The sequence below is a fragment of the Heteronotia binoei genome, chromosome 2 (assembly GCF_032191835.1).
Source record: "Heteronotia binoei isolate CCM8104 ecotype False Entrance Well chromosome 2, APGP_CSIRO_Hbin_v1, whole genome shotgun sequence".
NCBI classification, from domain to species: Eukaryota; Metazoa; Chordata; class Lepidosauria; order Squamata; family Gekkonidae; genus Heteronotia; species Heteronotia binoei.
In genome coordinates, this window is record NC_083224.1 from 95,557,317 (window position 1) to 95,581,135 (window position 23,819).

A 23,819-nucleotide genomic window follows, 5' to 3' on the forward strand; every position below is an offset into this window, starting at 1 on the left:
TACCCGGAAGCCGCTAAAAAAGCCTTCATTTCCCAAAGTTGACAACTTGCCTTCCTTCTACCGGCCACAGCGGGTGTTTCTCAGAACACAACGGGGCTCCAAGGCCAATCCGCCCGCGCTTCCTACTTCTCCCGAGGGCGGAATCAAGCTGGCGCCCCTTTTCTATCCCTTCTGGGTTCCCAAGAGGGGGCTCCGCTTCGAGGCATCCCCCCCTCAACTCCGTGACTCAGTACTTACCGGCTGGCAGCAGCAGCAGCAACAACGGCCCCCTCTTGGGAACCCAGAAGGGATAGAAAAGGGGCGCCAGCTTGATTCCGCCCTCGGGAGAAGTAGGAAGCGCGGGCGGATTGGCCTTGGAGCCCCGTTGTGTTCTGAGAAACACCCGCTGTGGCCGGTAGAAGGAAGGCAAGTTGTTAACTTTGGGAAATGAAGGCTTTTTTAGCGGCTTCCGGGTAAAAGGACTCCAAGAGCCAGGGGGCTGCCTCGGGCAAACGCCATCGTCTTCCGCCCTCAGCAAAACAGCAGCCGAAGCCCCCAGCACAAACTCCCCAAGAGGACGTTGCGACCGAGAAATGGGCGGCTCCCACGGCTTTTCAGACCAAGTCCCGCCCCGCCATATCCCGGCCTCTCCGCCGCTTCCCAGGCCACCGCCGCCGGGCCCCGCGCGCGGGCGGGGAAGGCGGCGAGTGCAGCCGGCTTCTGAGGGGCCCCTTGGCATTGCCAAGGGGCCCCCCAGACCCCCCAGACCTGGGGCGATCCGCCCCCCCCGCCCCCCCCTCTTTACGCCACTGATCTGACTCAGGTCTTTCAACACTCCTCCCAAAATCAGCGGTTCTGGAGTGGGCAAACACTTCTCATCTTCCACAGTGAACAAGGAGGCAAAAAATGCATTCAGCTTCTCAGCCATTTCCCTATCATCCTTCAGTAATCCTTTTACCCCTTGGTCATCCAAGGGCCCCACTGCCTCCCTGGCTGGTTTCCTGCTTCTAATGTATTTTAAAAATAATTTATTATTGGTCTTTATGTTTTTTCAATATGAGAAGGCTGGATCAAGCTCCAGACCTAGCAAGATGACTCCACTCTCCCTGAGATGGTCCTCCCAGGATCTGATGGTCATTCTGATGTCCCCACAAACCCCTCTCTCCACCTTGTTCTCCAATGAGATATTTTTTGGAAGTAGAGAAAGAACATTTTAGCATCCTGGCAGGTCAACCACCACATCCCAAACCAATCTGGTCACCTATCTGGCAGCATGCCTATCCACCTCAAGGCCATTCTTATTATATGTCTTTTATATATTTGAAAAGTGGCATGATCACACCCAGCCTCCTTCCTTGATCGATTCCATATATGACCCCATTGATCCCAGATGTGCCCTCCCTCTGCCTTTTCACTATTCAGGTCCCCATATCATAAAGAGGATGAGGAGATGGCTATCACATCTCATTATAGTTCTAAGAGTGCTACTGAACCTTCCTCAGACAACAGGGTAGAGGATCCAACTCCAGTGTCCCCAAGTGAGGACTTTTGCCTCTACAGAGAACAGATGTTGAGTATGGCCAAGGCATTGGAGATTGATATTTTCACATCAGACAACAGGCTGAAGGATAAGATACTTAGCCACCTGTACCCAAACTCTCCTAGTATAGTGGCTTTTCTTACCTTAGAGGGCCTTGCAAATCTGATGGCTGCAATTTGGCAAAAAAACAGCCTCTAGGGTTGAGAAGTACAAAGTTAAGGAGGACTCATGTGAATTCCTGATCATACATCCATCGCCCTCCTTGTTAGTCACTGAGGACATGCAAGTGCACCATAGATCAGGACAGCATTCCTCTCCTGGGGCTAGGGAAAGAAAATGATGGATTCCCTAGGAAGAAAGTTCTATTCATCTGTGGCTCTAAACTTCCAAGTTACAGACTGTCAAGTTATTATGGGCAGTTATCAGCGCTTTCTTTGGGAGAACTTGCCACAGTATTTGGATATTCCTCCTGAGGAGCCTAGGGAAATAACTAAACTGATCCAGTTGGAAGCAATCAGGCTTTCTAAGCAAGAGATGAATGCCAGCAGACATGCCACAGATGCATCAGCTAGATCTATGGCTTCTGCAATAGTTTTGAGAAAGCATTCCTGGCTGTGTACAGCTGCTCTCCCATTGGAGACATGGTGCAAAGCAGAAGATCTTCCCTTTGAAGAATCAACACTTTTCCCCCCTTTTACCTGTAAGTTCCTGTCAATGATTAAGAAAAACCATCAGACCACAAAGTCTCTGGGAATGTTCTCCTCTCCCCCTGCTACACAACAGCACTTCGTTCCACTTTGCCACTCCCTTCTACAAGGGCCAGAGGTGTCAACAAGTACAGGCACCATAACCATGTCTGCAATGACATACTAGTCCATTCCAAAGGAGAAAGAGTACTCTGAGACCCAGGTTGGCAAGCTGGCAATCTCATCAGACGGAGGAGACCCAGCAGCTAACAAAGTTCTAACTGTTTGTCCCAGTTATTGCAGAACCTCCTAGTTTTAGACTTAAGTTAGCTCTGTTTTATAGAGCATGGCAGTTCATATTATCTGAAAGTTGGGGTTTTCTATAATTAGTAGTGGTTATATGTTAGACTTCATTGTCCTTCCTCCTTGTCATGCAGCTGTTACAGCTGTTGATAAGGGTAAGCCTTTAGCTCTATCTCCCACTGGATGAGCTCATCCAAAAAGGAGCAGTAGAAAAGGTCTCTGTAAGCTTGCAGTCTGACAGTTCCCATTCTAGATTTTTTTCTTATAGATAAAAAGATGGAGATCATAGGCCAATTCTTGATCTGAAAAATCAAACAAGTTCTTGAAAGATGCAAAATTCAGGATGTTTTCTATTTTGTCTGTGATTTATTTATTTATTTTTCGCATTTATATCCCACCCTCCCTGCCAAAGCAGGCTCAGGGCGGCTAACAACATTAAATACACAATAAAACCATAAAGCAATAAAAACAATTACAGTAAGATCAATTAAAATTAACAATTGCACTTTAAATATTGAACAAATTGTAAAAACAGTTTGGTGCCAAGTTCCATACCATGATGTTAAGCAGCTCTGTACTTTAGCTGAAGATCAGACGAAAAAGTATTGTTTTACAAGCCTTGCGGAATTGGGCAAGGTCCCACAAGGCTCTTACATCATTGGGGGGGGGGGCGCAATAGAGAAGGCTTGTTTTCTGGTAGCCTTCAGTCTCGCCACCCTCGGCCCAGGGATTTCTAATAGTTTTTGTGATCCAGATCTCAGTACCCTCTGGGGAATATATGGTTGAATTCCTTACCCCCAATTTCTGGTTCATGGTCCTAGACTTAAAGGATGCATATTTTCATGTGACTATTTATCCTCTCAGAAGGTATCTACACTTTAGACAGGGGTCAGACTTTTTCAGTACTCTGTCCGCACTTAACTTTGGCTTCACTATTGCCTCCAGAGTTTTCACAAAATGCATGGCAGTGGTTTTGACCCATTTGGAGCTGTACCATATTTCCATTTTAGTCAATTGGGTCATAGTAGCCCCTTCAAAGAGGTGGAGGAGGAGATATTGACCCCACCCTTCATTTGGAGTCTCAGAGTGGCTTACAATCTCTTTCCCTTCCTTTCCCCCACAACAGACACCCTGTGAGGTAGGTGAGACTGAGAGAGCTCTCAGAGAGCTCTCCAGCAGCTGCATGTGGGGGACTGAGGAACCAAACCAAGTTCTCCCAGATTAGAGTCCACACACTTAACTACTACACCAAACTGGCTATCCAAGGCCTCCTAAGGCACATAAGTTCGATACTTTCTACTTGTGCACAGTTAGGCCTAGTAGTTAATTAGGAGAAGTCTTGATTAGAGCCCTCCAGGAAGGTTCAGTTTATTGGGTCCTCCCTTGATATGGTAAGGGCAAAAGCTTTCCTACCCTTGGACAGAGGCAAAGTTTTGAAGGGCATGGTTCAAGCCTTCTTGAGAAAGAAATGGCAGTCAGTCAAGTCGATTCAGCAGTTGCTAGGCCTCATTACCTCAATCATGGCTGTCATTCCTCTGGTTAGACTACACATGTGGGGCATGAAACTTTTGTTTGTCAAGAATTATGATCCAGTTAGACACACTCCTGGGTACTATTTCTCAATCCCTGGAACACTTTAGAGGTCTCTCACATGGTGGATGCAAGATTTTAATCTTTTTGCTGGAATCTCTTTTGGCTTTTGGGTCCCTCAGGTCACCCTCACTACTGACATTTCTCTGTCAGGTTAGGGAGCTCATTGTGAGGGCCTCTCTGTACAGGGTAGGTGGTCTGCCATCAGTAAGTGTGACATCAATATGAAGATATTAACATTATTGAGTTACATGTGGAGAGATTTGTCTTTACCTCCTTTGCAGATATCCTCAGAGGCAGAAGGGTACTACTCCAAATGGACCATGTATTATCTGAACAAGCAAGGGGTAGAGGGCCAAGGAGACTCAGTATGTAGGCCATGACAGTCTGGCAAGCAGCCATTCTGTTGGGGCCTCTCCCAGGGCTATTCATATAGTGGGGGCATTGAATTCAGAGGCCTAAGCAGAGTTACCAGACAACCCCCAAGTGGTTTCTTGAACCCCAGTACCTCAAGGGGAACTTCAAGAGATGAGGGTTTCTCAGTTAGACCTTTTTGCCACTTGGGAATCAAAGAAAGCTCCAGAGTTTTGCTCTCTAGCATGCAACAGCCCATCATCCTTGGGGGATGCATTCCAGATCTCTTGGTCAGGAACCTTACTTTACATCTTTCCTCCATTTCCGCTCATAAACAGGGTCATAGGGAAGCTAGCAATGGAGGGTTCAGACTGTATCCTGATTGTCCTCTTTTAGGCTCACCAAATTTGGTTTTTGGGCTGCTCCACTTGGCAGATCTGGAGTACATCACCTTTCCCCCTGTACTGGATTTATTGGAAACTGATCAGGTTTTACACCATGATGTGGCCTGTTTACATCTCACAGCATGGAGAGTATGCCCTTAAGGCAGTTCTTTTCTCCTGAGGTTCATAACATCCTGGCCCAGCCAGATGTCTTCCATGAGATATTTGTATTCTATGAAATGAGTTTGTTTTAAATCCTGGGCTTCTTCCAAGGGGGTGTCTCCATTTATCTGCCCTTTACCTTTTGTCCTAGAGTACTTGCTCTCACTTGCATTTGGAGGACTGACCATAAACCCATGGACTGGCAGCCATCTCAGCTTACCATGAGGGTATAGAGGTCCAAACCTGTTCCTTCACAACAGGTCCAATTCATAGGTGCCATACTTAAATCTAGGTTGCCACAAGCATTTCTCCCTTCTGATCAGGCTGTATATATTAAGCTCTTTGTTAAAGAAATCTCCACACAAAGGCTTCAATCAGTCCTGTTCATTCAGAGGTTATTGGGACTTATGGTGGCTACCACTGCCAGCATTTCCCATACTTGTTTGATGATTCGTGCCTTGCAACATTGGTTTTTGCAGATCTTTGATTCCTCAAATCACACCCAGAGTAAGAAATTCTCTGTCCCACAAAGAACATAATCTTGTTGGGTGGTTGAATGATGATAATGATGGTAAGGGTGTCCCTTACTGTTTTCAATCAGTGTAACTAAGAGTATACTTCCCCATATTCTATCACAATGTTGACAGGTTGCAACTGACTACATGGCTTCTCAAACCACCCCACTAGAGTTCTCAGACCAGGTCACCGTATTAATTATAAATACTCTCAGACCCTCAACCAGATCGTTGTATGTATGGAAGTGGAAGCATTTTTCAGAGTGTGCTGTGTCAAGGGAGATTCCCTCAAGTACCTATCATCTTCCCTTGGTTTTTTTACTATCTCCTCCCTTTGAAATTCCTGGGTCTGTCCACTTGGTCACTAAAGGTCCATTTAGCAGCTATGCCTTATGCAGTCTTGTGGATGGCAGGACAATATTCTCCCATCAGTCATCAGGGATGTTCTTTAAAAATTTATTTATTATATTCTTCCTCCAAGGGCCCCTATAGTTCCCCAATGGTTTCTGTCCCTGGTGCTGTCTCAATTTAAGTTTTCATCCTTCAAAACTTTGGCTTCTTGCTTTCAATTCTATAATGAAGGTGGCCATTTTGATAGCTATTAGCATCAGTTAGAAGGTGGGAGAACTAGTAGCCTTATGGACTGATCCTCCCTTTATCAATTTTCACTCAGAAAAGATGGTACTTGGGACCAGCATTGCAGTTCCAACCAAGGAACATCTCAAAATGCCATCTGCCACAAGACAAACACTCCCTGGCTTTTCCCCTCTCCCACATCTTATGTGGAGAAGTCTCTGCACTTACTGGATGTTAAGAGAGCTTTATTATTTTATTTGCAGAGAGGTAGCCTCATGTCAAACTTTGTCAAGGTGGATTGTTTCTGCTATTAAATAGCGTTATCAGTAGGCAAAGTTGCCCTGTCCCCTTCAGCTCTGGCCACATTCTACTAGAGCTCAGGCTGCTTCAGCTTCTTTTTATTGAAGGACTCTGCTGGCTGGTATCTTCAGAGCAGCAACATGGTCATCTTTCAATACCTTTGTGAAACATTTTGTGGATATCAATGCAAGGAGAGAAACATCAGTTGGTAAAGCAGTTCTATATTCCCTATTCCAGTGAGAGCATCACCCCACCTCCATGGTGAGTAGCTTGCTAACCTCCCAGATTGAGACTTTACAGAAGACCAAAGATGAAAACAGAGTTGCACCTACCTGTAACTGTTGTTCATCAAGTTGTCTTCTGTACAGGCATACATTCCCTTCCTCCTGCCTTGCTATGAGCTCTCTATTGTTCTGTGCCTTGTTTTCTTTCTGAGGGCTCACAGTGGCTCAGGAGAACAGAGGGAAGGGTAGCACATGACTGTCTGAGCACGAAAACAGTGTCTGGTGTGCTCTGGAGGAGAGGAGCTCCTCTTGAGTATTAAAACAGTCTAGAAGGAGCTAGAAAAATCTTTTGAGTGGCTAGCCAGCACGTGCATAATCCCAGTGTATGCCTTTACAGAAGATGACTCAATGAATGACAGTTACAGGTAAGCACAACACTGTTTTCAAGTATGAGCTTTCATGAGTCAGAGCTCATTTCCTCAAATACAATGGAAAGAAAGAAAATCATATATCCCATTTTAAGAAAGGTTCAGAAGACAAAGGAAAAAGGAGGACAAATAGAGCTAAGAGATCCTTGGTATAATAAATCAGGTGTGAGTCTCTAGTTACACAAAGCAGATATAAAGGTCAGAGGTTCTAGCTGGCTGTCTTCTCCCCCTTCTTAAAAGCCCAAACTAGAATAAATGTCTTTAAGCTACAACTGGGCTTCTGTTATATTTTGCTACAATATACTAACATGGCTACCCCCTTGGAATTTGCTTGGATGGAAGACAGGAAAGATGCACTTCTTCCATGAACTTTTCCACTGGATTCAAACCATTATTTGAGGCTTATTTTCCTGCTTCACTAACTTCCAGTTTATATTTCCTGAAATGACTTGCTTCTGGAATAATATCAGTATGTGTAAAATATCTGTGCACATTTTATCTACTAAAATGTTCGGGTTCTTCTTGTGGACTAAAAAGCAGGATGGAAAATTGCAGCCTAGGAAAATCGGGCAGATTGGCTGTCACATAATCTGCTTCGTTTTCATCAAACCAAACTAGCTCACTTTGAGATGAGGCCTTATTTTTTTTCTGTTGTCCTTGCAACCTAGGTTTGCCAAGTCCAATTCAAGAAATATCTGGGGACTTTGGGGGTGGAGCCAGGAGACTTTGGGGGTGGAGCCAGGAGACTTTGGGGGCAGAGCCAGGAGCAAGGGTGTGACAAGCATAATTGAATTCCAAGGGAGTTCTGGCCATCACATTTAAAGGAACAGCACACCTTTTTAAATGCCTTCCTTCCATAGGAAATAATGGATGGGGGCACCTTCTTTTGGGGCTCATAGAATTGGACCCCTTGGTCCAATAGTTTTGAAATTTGGGGGGTATTTTGGGGAGAGGCACTAGATGCTATACTGAAAATTTGGTACCTCTACCTCAAAAAACAGCCCCCCCCCAGAGTCCCCGATACTGCCAGATCAATTCCCCATTATACCCTATGTGAATCGATCTCCACATAGGGAATAATGAAGTGCCCAGCAGACATTTCCTCCCCCCCCCACCCACTTTTTGGTGACTCTGAAGCGAGGGATTGGCATCTCTACTCACGAGTTGCTGCCAACTTCTTCAAAGTAACACAGACATACCATCCCAAGAGGAAGCCTTTCCAATCAGAGACTGAAGCCTCCAGAGGTGGAAAGTCACATGGTGGCTGTGGGGGAGGGGCTTCCCCCCACCAGCCAACTGACTGGGGGTGGGAAGGAGCCTGGGAAAGTGGTAGAACCCCCACTGGGACCTGGGGATTGGCAAGCCTAATGCAACCAGTTTTGCAGTGTGCCATCTAAATGCCCACAGTTTCATTGGTGAAATTAGACCAAAATAAGTAGTTGTAAAGTATTAAGCAAAGTTAATCATTCTAGTGAGAAAACAGTTTGCTTACCTATAACTAGCACAGTTTGAGTAGTTATGTATGCATTCATGTATATGGATTCTGCACCTGTACAAAAGTAGCTCTGGCCCAAGAAGTGGCATTGATCTTCGCTCTGTCAAGGGACATTTCCACTGCTCTGTACATGCTTTGATGGGTGAGCATCTTCCCACATAGTTGTTTCAGGCTGCTGCAAGCATCTTGGACATGGGCTGAGAGGATGAGAGACAGCTGTAGAAAAGGAGAGCTAGCTCCAAGACTGGCCTCTCCAAAAACATTGTAGTTATAAGTAAGCCACTTATTCTTTGCAAGCTGACCTATCAAGCGGAGGTGCTGGAGAAAAGAGACCTTAGAACAGCCTACTCAGATATTGCATGTGGCCTGCCTTGTATATCAAGCCCATAATATGAAATTAATGTTGATAGGGCTTGCCAAGTGGCTGCTGTATACATGACCTTGAGGAAGGCAGAAGACATGGACATAGCAGTGGTAGAGCGAGTTTGAACCCTAGAATGAAGACTCGCCAGCAAGGTCAATAGCATAGTTGCTGGGCAGAAAGTTTATGACTTTATACAAGCCACAATCAAACAGGAACAAATTTAAAAAAATTTAAAAAAATATTTTATGTGCTCCAGATAAAAGGCCAGTGCCTCTTGACAGCCAAAGAATGCAAGACTGTGAGTCTCCTCTTCAGTCTTGGATAAGAATACTGGAAGCGTAGTGTCTTATGACAGAGTCAATTTAGATAAGATGCTGTAAGATCAGGTCTCTGGAGTTCTTTTTAAATTGCTAATGGTACCTTGGGGCCAATTTGGATTGAGAGCATGGGGGTTCCCATTCTGTTTTCCCAAGTTCAAATAGCCTTCAGGAGCTGCTGTTTGCCTAAATAGGGAGAACATGCTGTTGTCCCAATGGGACAAATAGCCTTTCAGGGAAGGGAGGGATCTGCAGTTAGGAAAACAATGTTGATCTCATTCCTTCCCCCCTCCACACACACAAACCACACACCACAGCACTAATCCAAGCTGAAGGGCCTGCAACCACAATGTAGCAATTAAAAAGGCACAGCAGTCATGACTATGAAGTATCTTAGCTAGTTTAGCCCATAAATAAAAGCTGAAAACCAGGAATATGAGATGCCGGGGATACAATAGTGAGCAAATAGAAATGAACAAGCAAGTGAAGCATCTTATAAATTAGGAAATGTGAAAATAGTGATTGTTCCCAGAAATATGGTGAGCAAAACTGCCTGTCAAGTGAAATTTTGTGGAAGACAAAGAAACCCAGGCCACTTTGCTGAAAATATAAGATACTGCGAAGGAAAAAGCGGATAGGTGCCCAAATGAGGCAAAGTCCTGCTGCTTTAGGAGGGAAAGAGCATCTATTTCGATTTTACTTCATGGGATTTATGAACAGAAGTTTTTCTGGAACTCATTAGAAAAAGAATTGCAGATTTATACCCCGCCCTTCTCTCTGAATCAGAGACTCAGAGCGGCTTACAATCTCCCATATCTTCTCCCCCCACAACAGACACCCTGTGAGGTGGGAGGGGCTGAGAGGGCTCTCACAGCAGCTGCCCTTTCAAGGACAACCTCTGCCAGAGCTATGGCTGACCCAAGGCCATGCCAGCAGGTGCAAGTGGAGGAGTGGGGAATCAAACCCGGTTCTCCCAGGTAAGAGTCCACACACTTTACCACTACACCAAACTGCCTCTCCAGCACCTGCTTTAACAATGTGGCAATGCTGGAAGCACCCTGTGTTCCATGTAATGAGATCCAGGATTTATATGTCATGGTGGAGTGTCTGTTTCTGCCACTGTGACAGCAAATCTGGGTGACAGTACAGCCTTTGGCCATTTATATCTAGTAGTTACCTCAAGACTGGCAAGGCCATCAGATGATAACTCCAAATACATTGTTGGCAATCGTGTCTGTTCACTCTTGTTATTAGATGCAAGGGCTTCAACACAGAGAGCAGCAGGCTCTTTCATGGGAGCAGGAATCCACCATCCTGGGAGTTTAAGCATATTTACTAGTCACAAAGATCTGAGACCACTGTACAATAATGGAACCTCAGTTAATTCAGAGGGCAATTCAGAACCAGATAGCTGTTGTTGCTGCTTTTGTTTAGCCTTGGGTTTATGTGGCTCAAACACTGTCAGCTTGATGTGGAATTTAGTGTCAACAAGACATGGAAGCCAGCTGTTCACTAGCTCTGTGAGAGAGAAAAGTAGAACAAAATAATCTTGATACCTTTGAGATTTAAGCTGAATAAAATACTAGCAACATCAGAGCAAGAAGGTGCGATTCAAGGCAGGTGCAAAGAAGTAAAACTCCTCTGGGAGGATCTGAGTGCCAGTGGGAAGGAGGGAGCTAGATTGTTTCAAACCTGCTTCTGTGCATGTGCAGAACCCAAGTATCTGACACTGTAGAAACCATTTGACCATTTCGTTCTCATGTGGGAATTCCAAGATAGCATTATAAGAGTTGCTGAAGTAGCTTCAGTCCTTTTCTTTTAGTAGTATAACTTGACTCTGATCTGTCCAGAGAAAGTGTTAATGAGATGCAGAATGGGAGAGTAGGACTCCAACATACACAGCAGTTCTAGGTCATTCACTGACTGTCAGCTGGAACTATGCAGTTAAACCACAGAGAAAGCAAGGCTGTGGCATGAACATCAAGAACTTTGTGCTGCCAGTAGTTTAGGATTACGCTGTTGCTGTTTCCTTTGCTATAAAGTGCTGTGTTGAGCCTCTCACTCTCCTACCCTCAATGCCTTTCTTATGCATTCTCTAAATGGAAATGTAGCCAGTGCCACTTCTGTGAGTGTTAGAGCAGATTGTGTAATGGCAGCTCTCTTCCACCCACCTCTGCCTGCCAGTGCCTCAAAGACTCTGGTATCCTAGTACACTTGCATGTCAGCTGCTGTCAATGCATGCCCTCTTCATCCCATTAGTCATGCACATTCCCGGATCACACACAGAGCAGGAATGTATTGGGGAGGAATGTTACTTCTCCTGCAGGGGATGTAATTTGCATTGCTTATTTGCATATGTGTAATTTAGTTGGATGTATACTAGTGTAAAATTTAGTGTTCACAATATTTTATAAAAATTTATTTTATTTACCTTTTCAATAACTCTTTGAGGCAAGTCACTATTATTCCCTCTTCACAAACAGGGAAATGAGAGGAGGAATTTGCCCAAAGCCACCCAAATATATGTTAGGACAGTTAAAAAGGAAACTTGGGTGGGGGGCAGGCAAGATGTGCTTCTTCAGCCACTTCTGTTGCCTGTGCTCCACTTGGAGTCTGCTTGAGTCTCTAATGGCTTGTACTAGAAGCAGCCACTACTGTCCATCATTTGCCTGATATTGGCTGAGAGCTTGGCACTTTTGACCTCTAGCCTTCTTTTACAGAAATTCTGTAAAATCTGACATTGTCTGTGACAATGACTGCTTAAGATGCCAGTTCAGTTTTGGTGGCTATTTTCCCAGCATTATAACCTGGTTGCATTGCAAGGTTCAGAGAGAATATGGTTAATCAGAGCCTGCAGTTCTCAGGGACATGGGCTGAACAGATGCTTCTCTATCTCAGCTGAGATTCATCAGGAGAAATTTTTCCATGCCATTCACTGTCCACCATTGACCCTGATGCCATCTGTGCTAAACACTTTTTCTGCAACATCCAAGGAGTCCCAAGTATTTGAAGGAGGTTTAGGCCTTTGCTGGCACTGTCCACAGAGGGACTGCACCAGATTGCAGTAGCAGGGGACATAGCTAACACTTCTCTCTGAATGTGCTTTGAAAGAAGTTTTAGAGTATTCCAGGTGGAGTTTCTCAACTAGTATAATTTCTATTGTTTGAACTTTGCCTGTACCTAAAGAAGAGTGTGTGGAAGGTGTGTGCCCCAAGTTTCTTGTGAGTTATTCACCTCATGGAAGCAATAAAACAATAAAACTGGGTCTGGGTCTCTCTCTCTCCCCCCCCCCCTCTCTCTCTCCTCAAGGGGAAGGCAGGCCAAATGCCTTGGGAATGGTGACTAAACTACCCGCAACCTATTTAGTCACTCATTTTCATGGATTTATCAAACTACTGTTGACATTACAAGCAAAAAGGAGCTCCTGGTTTACATGGAGCAATTTCTTTGGGAACAGAGAGCTAGGAACATGGCTCTATGTTGTATTCTCCCAGCAACAGCCAACTGGTAAACACAGTACTGTAGGTATTGAAGCTTTGTGAATGCAGCCCTTTTTTTTTGTAATCATATTGGGCAGTTTGTGTACCAGCCAACATCAATACATACTACCTCCAAAGCTTCCAAAGGGGGTTGGACTAGATGACCATGGAGGTCTCCTCCAACTCTATGATTCTGTAACCCAAACTGATGTGCTTTGAGCACTAGTTAAGACTGGACAAGAACTCCAAGTCATCTCAGTCCTACATGATAGTTGTCAGTGTTTCCTCTAAATTGTGGCTCCCAACAGTCCAACTAAGAGAACATCTGTTTCAGAGAGCTCTTACAAATTAATTTCTACTCCAAAAAGCATGGGAAGTGTAAAGAAAGGCACCCCCTTTAACATGGTTGTTACATCAAGAATAATGACATAATGTGGTGTCATGTGCATTATGCTTGCTTACCACTAAGCCTCCAGGCTTTCTCTTTTCCTTGGTTTTTCAGCCTCCATCTATTCATATATGTAGTACATGGGCACTGAGCAGTGGTTGATGGATTTTTGATGCTGGCCCATTTGTTTTCTCACCACAAGGCGGACATCCCACTGTTGATACAACAGAGAAAACAGCAATACCTGGCTCACAAAATACTCATCTCTTTGACTCTTCACTCCAGCTTGGTGCTCTTATGAAAAGGGCTGTTCCTTATCTTGTATTTAGGTGTGCCTAGCTGCATGGCATTTGAGTCCCAGGGCCACAACTGGGATTCTAGCCAGTTGGTTTGAAGGCACTATAAAAGCAACTTTCTTGTTCTAATTAGATGCAAGTAGCATGTCTGTTAAATGTTATATTCATATTGTTGCTGCTACCTGGGAATAGATGGCAAGTGTGTGTACCTAGCTATTCCAGGGTATACATCTCAAGATAATTTGGGAGAGGGGACCAAGCTCTTATACCTCTATGGCCCTGAGGCCCCATCACTGCCCTTGAGATAAGCACATTACAAATTTATTTTTTTTATTTACTTTGGATTTATTTCCCTAGATTGAACACACAACATACATTTAGAATCCACTCTGCAAGCGGATTCTGGGTGGCTAACAGTCATGGTAAAAACAATTTGAATTACAGTTTTAAAGTGATAAAAACATGTATAAACAATTTAAAACTAAATATTTGGTGCTATGGAAAAGATTTTTTACCACAGGTGGATCAGATTATATTGATGTCTCAGTTCTTCTGTTAATCTGTTAGTGGTCCTACAGATAGTATTGCTCAGCAGCATAGCAGTGGCAGCCTCATCCCACATTAGTTGTTGTAGGCCTATCAAAAGAATTCAGTTTTACAGGCCCTGCGGAATTGGGAGGTCTCTTATGGTCTCTGGGTGAGCATTCCATAACGTCAGTGCTGCCACAGAGAAGGCCCTGGCCCGTGTAGAGCTTAGTCTGGCCTCCCTTGGTCCGGGGATGGATAGCAAATTTTGGACTCCTGAATGCAGTGCTCTCTGGGGTGTATATGGGGAAAGGCGGTCCCTTAGATAGGTAGGTCCTCAGCCATATAGGGCTTTAAAGGTCAATACCAACACTGAAACAGATTTGGTACACAATAGGCAGCCAGTGCAGCTCTTTTAGCACTAGTTGAATGTGCTCCCATTGAGGGAGTCCCATTAACAACTGTGCCACAGCATTCTGCACTAGCTGCAGTTTTCAAAGCAAAGTCAAAGTTAGCCCCATGTAGAGGACATTACAGTAGTCTATTCTTGAGGTGACTGTAGCATGGATCATCATTGCTAAGTGGCGGTGCTCCAAGTCGCAGGCCAACTGCCGTACCCACCTCAGATGAAAAAAGGAAGACTTGGCAGTGGCTGCTACCTGGACCTCCATAGTCAGAGAGGACTCCAGGAGCACTCCCAGGCTCCTGACCTTTGGGGCCAGTATTAGTGGTGCCCCGTCAAAAGCCAGCAAGGAATCTCCTTTCCTGGGCCACCGTGACTCAGATAGAGAACCTCCGTCTTTGTCGGATTTAACTTCAATGAGCATCCCCCTCTATGCCCTTAATGTAGCAGGAAAATAATGGAGCTGCACATATTACTGGTATGAAGTGAGGTTTTTTACTTCTGGTACCAAAAGCAGGGTCCAGTTGAGCAGCATAGCTCCAAAATACTGACCCTCCGCCCCCCCCCCCCCAATCCTTGGACCGTCTTTTTAAGCACAAAGCAAGCTTAGCAGGCAGGCTCACAAGTTTATCTGATTCAACATTCCCCACCCCCTTGCAACTCCTTCTAGTACTTTTCCATTCCTCCTCTTTCTTTATCAGCTCCAGCAAAAAGCTTCTCAATGAGGCCCCTTTGACTTATCCTAATACACATCTGTGAACACACACCCATTGAAGGCTGTCCGTGTTTCTAACAAACACTGCATCAGTCACCCTCGTTTTGAAGGCAGAAGCATGCTTTCATTCATTATTATAGGGGTATTCATTAATTATTCAGGGATCCCCTTCATTCCCCCCTTTTAGCCTCTGGAAGCTTATTTAAGTCTGAAAGAGACTGACCATCATCACACAAATTAATGAAATATTGTTTCCTTTCCTCTGGAGACATGTACAAGATGCTAACTTTTTTTTCAAAGGGAGTAAGAGTCTTTACAGCATTACTAATACTGTACCTTATAACAGGAATTAAACATGGCAATAGCATTAAACATCCTAAGGAAATACCAATTAAGAATAAAATACGCTTCCAATCTCCCATAACCTGCCAAACCATGATGCATCCCAATTTTTCCATGTTTGCACTGGTACATGAGCAATTTTAAGAATTTCAGATGCTATATTCTGCACAGCCTCCATTATCATCTATATTAAGACAGCAATTTGAAAGATAAAACTTCCCACAGACACCACCTTCTTCAGCCAGCAAATAATCCAGAGCCAAACGGTTCTGATATATGGCTGCACGCATCTGAGTCTACTGTCTAGCCAACAGTTCTAAAGCTATGGCTATTTGATTTGTAATAATCTCTACCACAGCTTGCAATCTAATAATATGGTTTAGCATGTACACAGGCGTATGGTAACCCCAAGACCCATCTTGTGCCCAGGTAGCTGGGCCACAGTATTCAATGATCCGCTGTGGGGGCCATTCATCTCCCCACTGTGTACATCCAATGTCCAAGGAACGTTTTGATCTAACATAAGCATCAAACACTGGGGTTCCCAAAGCAGAACCAACATTTAATGGCAAAAGAAAGAAGCTGGGACGTAGTGTTCCAATAATGCAAGTCCCATGCCATCTCCTGGGCAGGAGTGTATAAGCCCTTTTATCACAGATCCAATATAACCCATCAGAAGCCATCCATTGCTCAGAGGAATCTGAAGCAGCATTAGAATATTTATTTATACTGCTAACATTTTCCCATGGCTGAAAATCCTCTATAACAGTGCCATTCGCCTCTACCCATTTCGGTTTTTCCTTAGTGGAGCTGACTAACAAAGTTTGGTGGCACGAAGTGTGCCCAACATACTTTCCATTCGTCCACAGCACAGCCCGGGAAATGCACAATTCTCCGTTCACCACTTTCTGCAATTCCCAGATCTTTCTCTCTTCTCTCTTTGACTCTGATCTAGGTTTATTCCATTGGACTAGGTCAGAAGGCAAGACCTCAATGCCAACCCAAGGCCATCTCTCACTCATTAGTGGACCTCCACACACCCAACAGTTAGAAATATTTAGGGAGGCAGCTATTTGCTCAGCTAAGGCTATAAAAAGATTACTCCCAGGTTCTGGAATGACAAATTTCTCGTCCTGAGCATCATTAAACGCAGTCTTATACAAAATGTTCTTATTCTTCTGGACAAGTAGCTTAGGGTTGGGCTTTTTCACCTGGTTAGACTTTAAATCAACTGGCCAGCATACCCACTGTGACGTCGGGCAGCAGAAACTTCCTCTAAAAGCTATTGTCCTACTTGATCCAGGATATTCTATTTTTGCTTGATAATAAGACACTCCAAGTTCTACACAAACTATCTGAGTGTTAGGTTTTATGCAGACTTCATGCACTTCCCTAGATTGAACACACAACATACATTTAGAATCCTTTTCTTCCCAGCATCTAGTAGATCTCACTGCTTGAGTACAGCACATTGGCACATTGGCACACTGGCAAAAATATAGCAAGAAAGCACAGCAATAAGAGCTTTTGAAGCATGCATGATTTTTAAGTCCTACAGCGAATGCTTATAGCAAAATAGCACTGTTGTAATAATATATTCAATACAGAAAAATAAGCAATTCAAGAAGTTCAGCAAACGAATACAAAGGAATATCTAACTCTGTATGGCTCCAGAAGACTTCCTCAAGCTTCTGCCGTGCGTAGACCAGCCAGCTTCCGGGTGTAGCTGGAGCAAGGCTACTGCCTCAGAGCTTCGGCCATGCGTAGACCAGCCAGCTACAAGCTGATGACCTTTAACAGTCTTTACTAAGTGGCATAAGGCTGGGTAGGGTCTTTATAAAGTTTCATAGTTAATGGTTTCCCTGGAACTGGCTGTGCTTTCCAGTAATATGGAACTCGCTTTAAATGTGACCAATGGATCCACTCTGCTACTCCTTGTACCTTGACAGCTGTAGGGGAACTTAAAAGGACAGTGAATGGGCCCTTCCACCTAGGTTGTAAGGTCTTTGCCCTCCAACTTTTTACCCACACACTATCCCCCGGCTAGTAAGCATGTACAGGAGAATAAATTTGATATGGCAGAGTCTCAAACACATATCTATTCACATCTTTTACAGCTTTGCCCAAGGCTTGCAGTTCTTCACAAGTTATAAAGCTCTCTAACTGTGAAAGTTCACCTCGAACTCCTTGGACTATAGGGGGCAGTCTTCCATAAATAATCACCAAAGACGACAGACGAAGTCGTTTGTGTGGCCAACAGTGCAACTGAAACAATGCAATTGGCAACATTGTAGTCCATGGCAAGTAGGTTTCCTGACAGTTTAGACAAGGCATTCTTCAAAGTTCTATTAGCCCTTTCAACTTTTGCTGAACTCTGTGGGCAGTAGGCTGCATGCAGTTTCCAGGTAATATCAAGCAACGTAGATACACTCTGTACAGTTTTCTCTATAAACGATGATCCATTATTGCTCCCGATGATTACAGGTAAACCAAATTTAGGCACAATGTCTTTTAATAAGGCTTTTACAATCTCATTGGCCTTCTCATTGTGTGTGGGGTAAGCTTCAATCCATCCAGACATCATACAAACAAATACAAGCATGTAACGGTAATGTCCAGTTTTGGGCATCTCAGTGAAATCCACAACTAGGGAGAAGAAAGGTGTTGCTCCCACTGGCTGACTCCCAGGGAGTTGAGTGGAACCCGACCTTGGATTATTCTTTGCACATGTAACACATTGTGCAGAGGCTTGGGCTGTTAGTGAACTCACATGATTAATATATGCCCACTGACTCACAGAATGTTCTAATACAGTCTTTCCATAGTGTGTTCCCTCATGTAGGTGCTGGATTAATGCCCACGCTACAGCTTCTGGAATGTAAATTCTGCCATTGGGGAGAACATACCAGCCATCCCTTCATTTGATTACTGCCCCTTGAGTTTGAACCCACTGCTCCTCAGCTACTGAATACCGAGGACTCCATTCGGTTAAGGAAGCTTGAAAAACAGGCAGAATTTCTGTGCTTCCCTGATTAGCCTTTACTGCTGTCCCCTTAGCTGTTAAATCTGCCTTCCTATTTCCTCTTGCTACTGGACTTAAGGGCTTCTGATGGCTCCGGCAATGGATGACAGCTATGTGCTAGGGTGCCCAGACAGCTTCTAACAATTCCAAAATCTCTTTACCATTTTTAATTCCTTTGCCACTCGCAGTAATTTAGCCTCTCTCTTTGTATAGGGCTCCATGGGCATGCAGCGTCATGAAAGCATATTTTGAGTCTGTGTAAATATTTACTTTAAGTCCCTCTACTATCCAGAGTGCTCTGATGAGGGCAATTAACTCAGCTTTCTGTGCAGAGGTTGAAACAGGCAGTGGTTCTGCTTCTATCACTGCCTCTAGAGTGACTACTGCATATCCTGCTTTCTGCCTTGGACAAAACTACTCCCATTGGTATAATATTCAATATCAGGATCTGAAAATGGGGCATCTTTAAGGTCTGGCCGCTGGAGAATATTTCTTCCATAACCTCTAAGCAATTATGCTCCAATGCATCATCAGGAGTAGGCAACAAAGAGGCTGAGTTCAGAGTTGACACAGTCACTATTTTCACTCTGGGATTTTCACACATAAATGCCTAATATCTGACCATACAGGCATTGGTGAACCAGTAGTTCCCTTTGTGCTCCAGAAGGGCTTGCACATAGTGGGGTACTCTTACTTCAAGTTGATTTCCAAAGGTAAACTTGTCTGCCTCCTTCATAAGTTCTGCGACAGCAGCTACTGAGTGCAAACAGGGGGGCCACCCTTTTGCTACAGTGTCTAATTGCTTAGACAAATATGCCATCGGTCTGGGCCAAAATCCCAGCAATTGTGTCAGGACACCTGCAGCTATTCCTCCTTGCTCATGTACATACAGAATGAAAAGCTTATCAGTATCTGGTAATCCCAGGGCTGGAGTCTGCATGAGTTGACGTTTCAGGGTTTCAAAGGCATTCTGACATTGCTCTGTCCATTCAAAGGGTGTTTTTTCTCCCCCCTTCATAGCTTCATATAAGGGCTTAGCTGTTATTGGGAAGCCAGATTCTGCAGAACCCTGCAGCTCCCAAGAACACTGTTAGCTGATGCCTGGTAGTGGGCACAGGAATAGCACACATAGTCTCTATCCACTCTCTGCCTAGCTGCTGTCTGCCCTGGGACACATGGAAGCCTAGAAATTTTACTGTTTCTTGGCATAGCTGAGCTTTTTTCCGAGACACTTTATACCCAGCTTCAATGAGGAGTATCAGCAAAGTAGCAGTGGTTTCCTGGCAGGTCTGCTTATCTTTTGCCCCAACCAGGATATCATCTACATATTGAAGGTACACAATTTCTCCTGGCACAGTTGGGAACCAGCTCAAGTCTTTACTGAGAGCATTGCCAAAAATAGTAGGCGAATTTTTGAACCCCTGGAGTAAATGGGTCCATGTATATTGTAGCTTTCTACCAGTCTCTTTCTCTTCCCACTGGAAGGCAAGCAGTGGCTGACTCTCAGGTGCCAGTCTTAAACAAAAGAAGGCATCCACCACTGAAAAATAAGTGACAGAGGCAGGTATAAGTCCCAACAAAACATATGGATTTGGAACGACCGGATGCAAAGTCTGTGTGCAAGAATTAACAGAGCGTAAATCCTGTACTGGTCTGTAATCATCGGTGCCCGGCTTCTGGACTCGCAAAAGAGGGCTATTCCATGGAGACTGACATTCTACAAGAATTCCATATTCAAGAAGCCTGTCAAGGTGTTTCTGGATTCCAGCTACTGCCTTCTTAGGGATTGGGTACTGGCGTTCTTGGACTGGAACGGCCCCTGGGATTAATTCTACCTTAATAGGTGCATGGTTTACTGCTAGCCCAGGCAGGTTCTCTTCTGCCCATACATCTGGAAATTGTTGAACCCAGACTTCTGACATAGACATTACAGAAGCTGATTGGTAAAGCCTCCACTCCTCTTCTCGGGGAAATTCTAAAATATATACACCTTGATAATGTAATTTGCCTTCTGAGGTTATATAAGGCAGTTCAAAGTTCATTTGGCTTTCTGATTCAAAAGTCAATTGGGCTCTTAATTTGGAAAGCAAATCTCTTCCCATAAGCAGCACTGGGCAATCAGGCAAATGGACAAAATTGTGACAGACCACATGGCCTCCTACTGTACAAGTTTGTTCGGCTAGAAGTGGTCTGAATTGTTTATACCCTGTAGCTCCAATTATATTAATATACTTGCAAATTGAAGGAGCAATCTTATCAGCCACAACAGATCACGCAGCCCCAGTATCCACAAGGAATGCAATTTCCCGACCCTCAACATCAACTGTGACTGTAGGCTCCGCGGGGTCAGGACTGTCAGTCCTCGGTCTGTCTTAGTCAGCCCATTCTTCCAACCCAACCAAGCCCTGGACAGGCTCTTCTTTGTTTCTCCAATATCTGCCACTCTGGTCTTGGCCTCTTCCTCTTCCCCTCGCTCTGGCTCCTCTTCTCCCTCGGCCTTTAAACTCCAGTTCTGTCATCTGTCTAGGAGCGTTTTGAATTTCTTGTGTGCAAAGAAGGGGTCGATTCGGGCATGAATCTTTCCAGTGCCCAAAATCCTTACAAAACACACACTGGTTTAGGTCTAAATTGATCATCACCATTCTTTGATTTCTGCCATTCATTCCTTGCCCTCAAGCAGCCCCTCTGCCTCTTATAGGTGGCTACCTAGCCAAAGCTGCTGCCAACAAATCAGCCTTCTTTTTCATCTTTCTTTCTACCTTCCACTTCTGGTCTACGTCCCGATTGGCATAAACTTCCTGGGCAATCTCTAACAGTTGGGATAAATTCATGCCAGCAAAGCCATCTTGCTTCTGAAACTTTTTGTGAATGTCAGCATAGGATTGAGCAACAAAAGCTATATTTACCTGCAGCCTCAGGATCGAATGGAGTGTACATTCGAAATGCCTGCATCATGCACTCAGCAAAAGCTCCAGGGCTTTCATCTATTTTCTGGAGTACTTTGCTGACTTTAGATATATTAATGGACTTCTTGCCTGCTTCTTTCATCCCTTCTAAGACTGCCTGCCTGTATTCTGGTAGATGGTCTTTGAAAATCTGAGAATTGGGGTCCCAATTTGGATCTGTTGCAGGAAAACAGGCCTTCATCCACTCCTTTTATCTGCAGTTCCCCGAGGAACTTTTCCTTCTACATGTTTTCGAGCATGATGCAGGATAAGGCTTCTCTCCTCAGTTGTGAAGAGGGCCAGTAAAAGCTGCTGACAGTCTGCATAGGTAGGCTGATGCGTAGTCATAATACTGGTTAGCAGATTTGTCATTGGGACAGGATTGTCAGAAAATGTAACAGTATGGGTTTTCCAGTTTACTAGATCATTTGAAGTGAAAGGCACATACATGTATTGGGTCTCAATACCGGGGCCAATCTGTTGAGGGATATGGACTTCCCGAAGGGGAGCTAGCAGTAAGCCCTCTGTGCTGGATATAAAACCTGGAAAAGTTGGGGGTGAAGCCGTAGAAGAACTGGAAGTACTTGATGAGAGTTCTACATGCAAGGGAGGCTCAGGAGGTGAATTAAAACTTGCAGCCAACCTCTGACTATTAAACACAGGTGTGGAGTAACAAGGAGCTGTTGCAAAAAACGGTTGCTCTGAAAACAACTTCTGAACCAAATTTAGAGTTTGCAGGGGTGTCACTCGTCCTTTTCCAGCTCTAGCTCTCTCATTCATCTCTATTTCCTGGCTCTCGTCATCAAAGGATTTTAAAGCACCCTTAGCTAGCTGCACTTGATCCTTGCCATCAGTACCTCCTTCTGCTACCTCAGCACCTCCTTCAGCTGACTGCATCGGGAGAAAAGGGTATACTGGAACATATGGCGGGGGACTAGCCAAGGGGTCTTCAGGATTGGCATATAACACTGGAGGCTTTTCCTTCTTTGGAGGGATCATTGTTTTTACTAACACATCCATGCGCAAAGCCTTCTACACCATAGCTACCCAACTATCAATGTAGGGAAACTGACTTTCACGAGTTGGGGACTGTACCACACTCTTATAAACTCGGTGAACCAAGCCTTGGTCAAAGCTACCCTTGGGCAGCCATTCTACATGTAAGGCCACCCAGTCTTTCTGACATAATGCTTTAAGAGTTTCAGGAGTCAGTTTGACTCCATAATCATCACAGAAATGTTCCTTAAAATTCTTACACATATATTCTAATGGAGTTTTTGACTGAATTCCACCTATGACACCAGACATTTAGACAAGACACACTTTGAAACACAGAGGGTGGGGAGGGTGAGCTGCCAGTGGATTCTGACAGCTCCAGACACAAAGGAAGCCTTAACCAATCGCTTCCCCACTTCCCCGGTTTAGACGCACTCGCATGGCTGAGAACCTCAGTACCGATGGGTACAAAAATCACTTAGAGGCTGTGCCTCCTCTCATTCACACACACACAACAGAAATCCTCCCAGATCCTAGCCTTTGTGCTTCAGTGCCAAAATGGAGCCTACTGAACAGGGTTTAAGATGTGATCAGACCCTTCTTCTCGCCTAAGGAGAGGTAATCCAGATTCCCAGACAGTTCATACTGAAGATCTTCCAATTCCTTGCACACATTGGTTCAACCAGGTGCAGGATCTTGGTTGGCTGGCTGGACACCTTCCCCCACCAGGGACTCGATCAAAAATGTGACCGTGGCACCTAGTCTGTTTTTCCTGCCATGAGGTTGGAAGACTCGATCAAAAATGTGACCATGGCACCTAGTCTGTTTTTCCTGCCATGAGGTTGGAAGACAGACAGTTATGCAGCCAGCCCAAGGGGAAGGAAAAATCCTACCCCATTATTTCCCGGCCAAACGCACCAAGTTAATGTAGCAGGAAAATAACGGAGCCGCACACATTACTGGTATGAAGTGAGGTTTTTTACTTCTGGTACCAAAAGCTGAGTCCAGTTAAGCAGCATAGCTCCAAAATACTGAACCTCCACGCCCCCCCCCCCCCCCCGATCCTCAGACTGTCTTTTTAAGCACAAAGCAAGCTTAGCAGGCAGGCTCACAATTTATCTGATTCAACATTCCCCACCCCCTTGCAACTCCTTTTAGTACTTTCCCATTCCTCCTGTCTCCTTCCTTTATCAGCTCTAGCAAAAAGCTTCTCAATGAGGCCCCTTTGTCTTATCCTAATACACATCTGTGAACACACACCCACTAAAGGCTGTCTGTGTTTCTAACAAACACTGCATCAGTCACCCTCGTTTTGAAGGCAGAAGCATGCTTTCATTCATTATTATAGGGGTAATCATTAATTATTCAGGGGTCCCCCTTCATTATCCCAGTCATTTATAAAAGCTTTGAACAACACAAGGCCTAGGAAACAACCTTGCAGCACTCCAGATTCCCTTCTAGCTTAATATGAAACCATTATAAGCATCACTGG

The 23,819-nt window shown here is 44.6% G+C and overlaps 1 protein-coding gene across 3 annotated transcripts in view; it reads left to right on the forward strand.

The window, feature by feature from the left end:
* ST3GAL3 (ST3 beta-galactoside alpha-2,3-sialyltransferase 3) overlaps nucleotides 1-23,819 on the forward strand; it is a 517,471-nt gene that overhangs the window by 433,230 nt on the left and 60,422 nt on the right. The window lies entirely within an intron of this gene.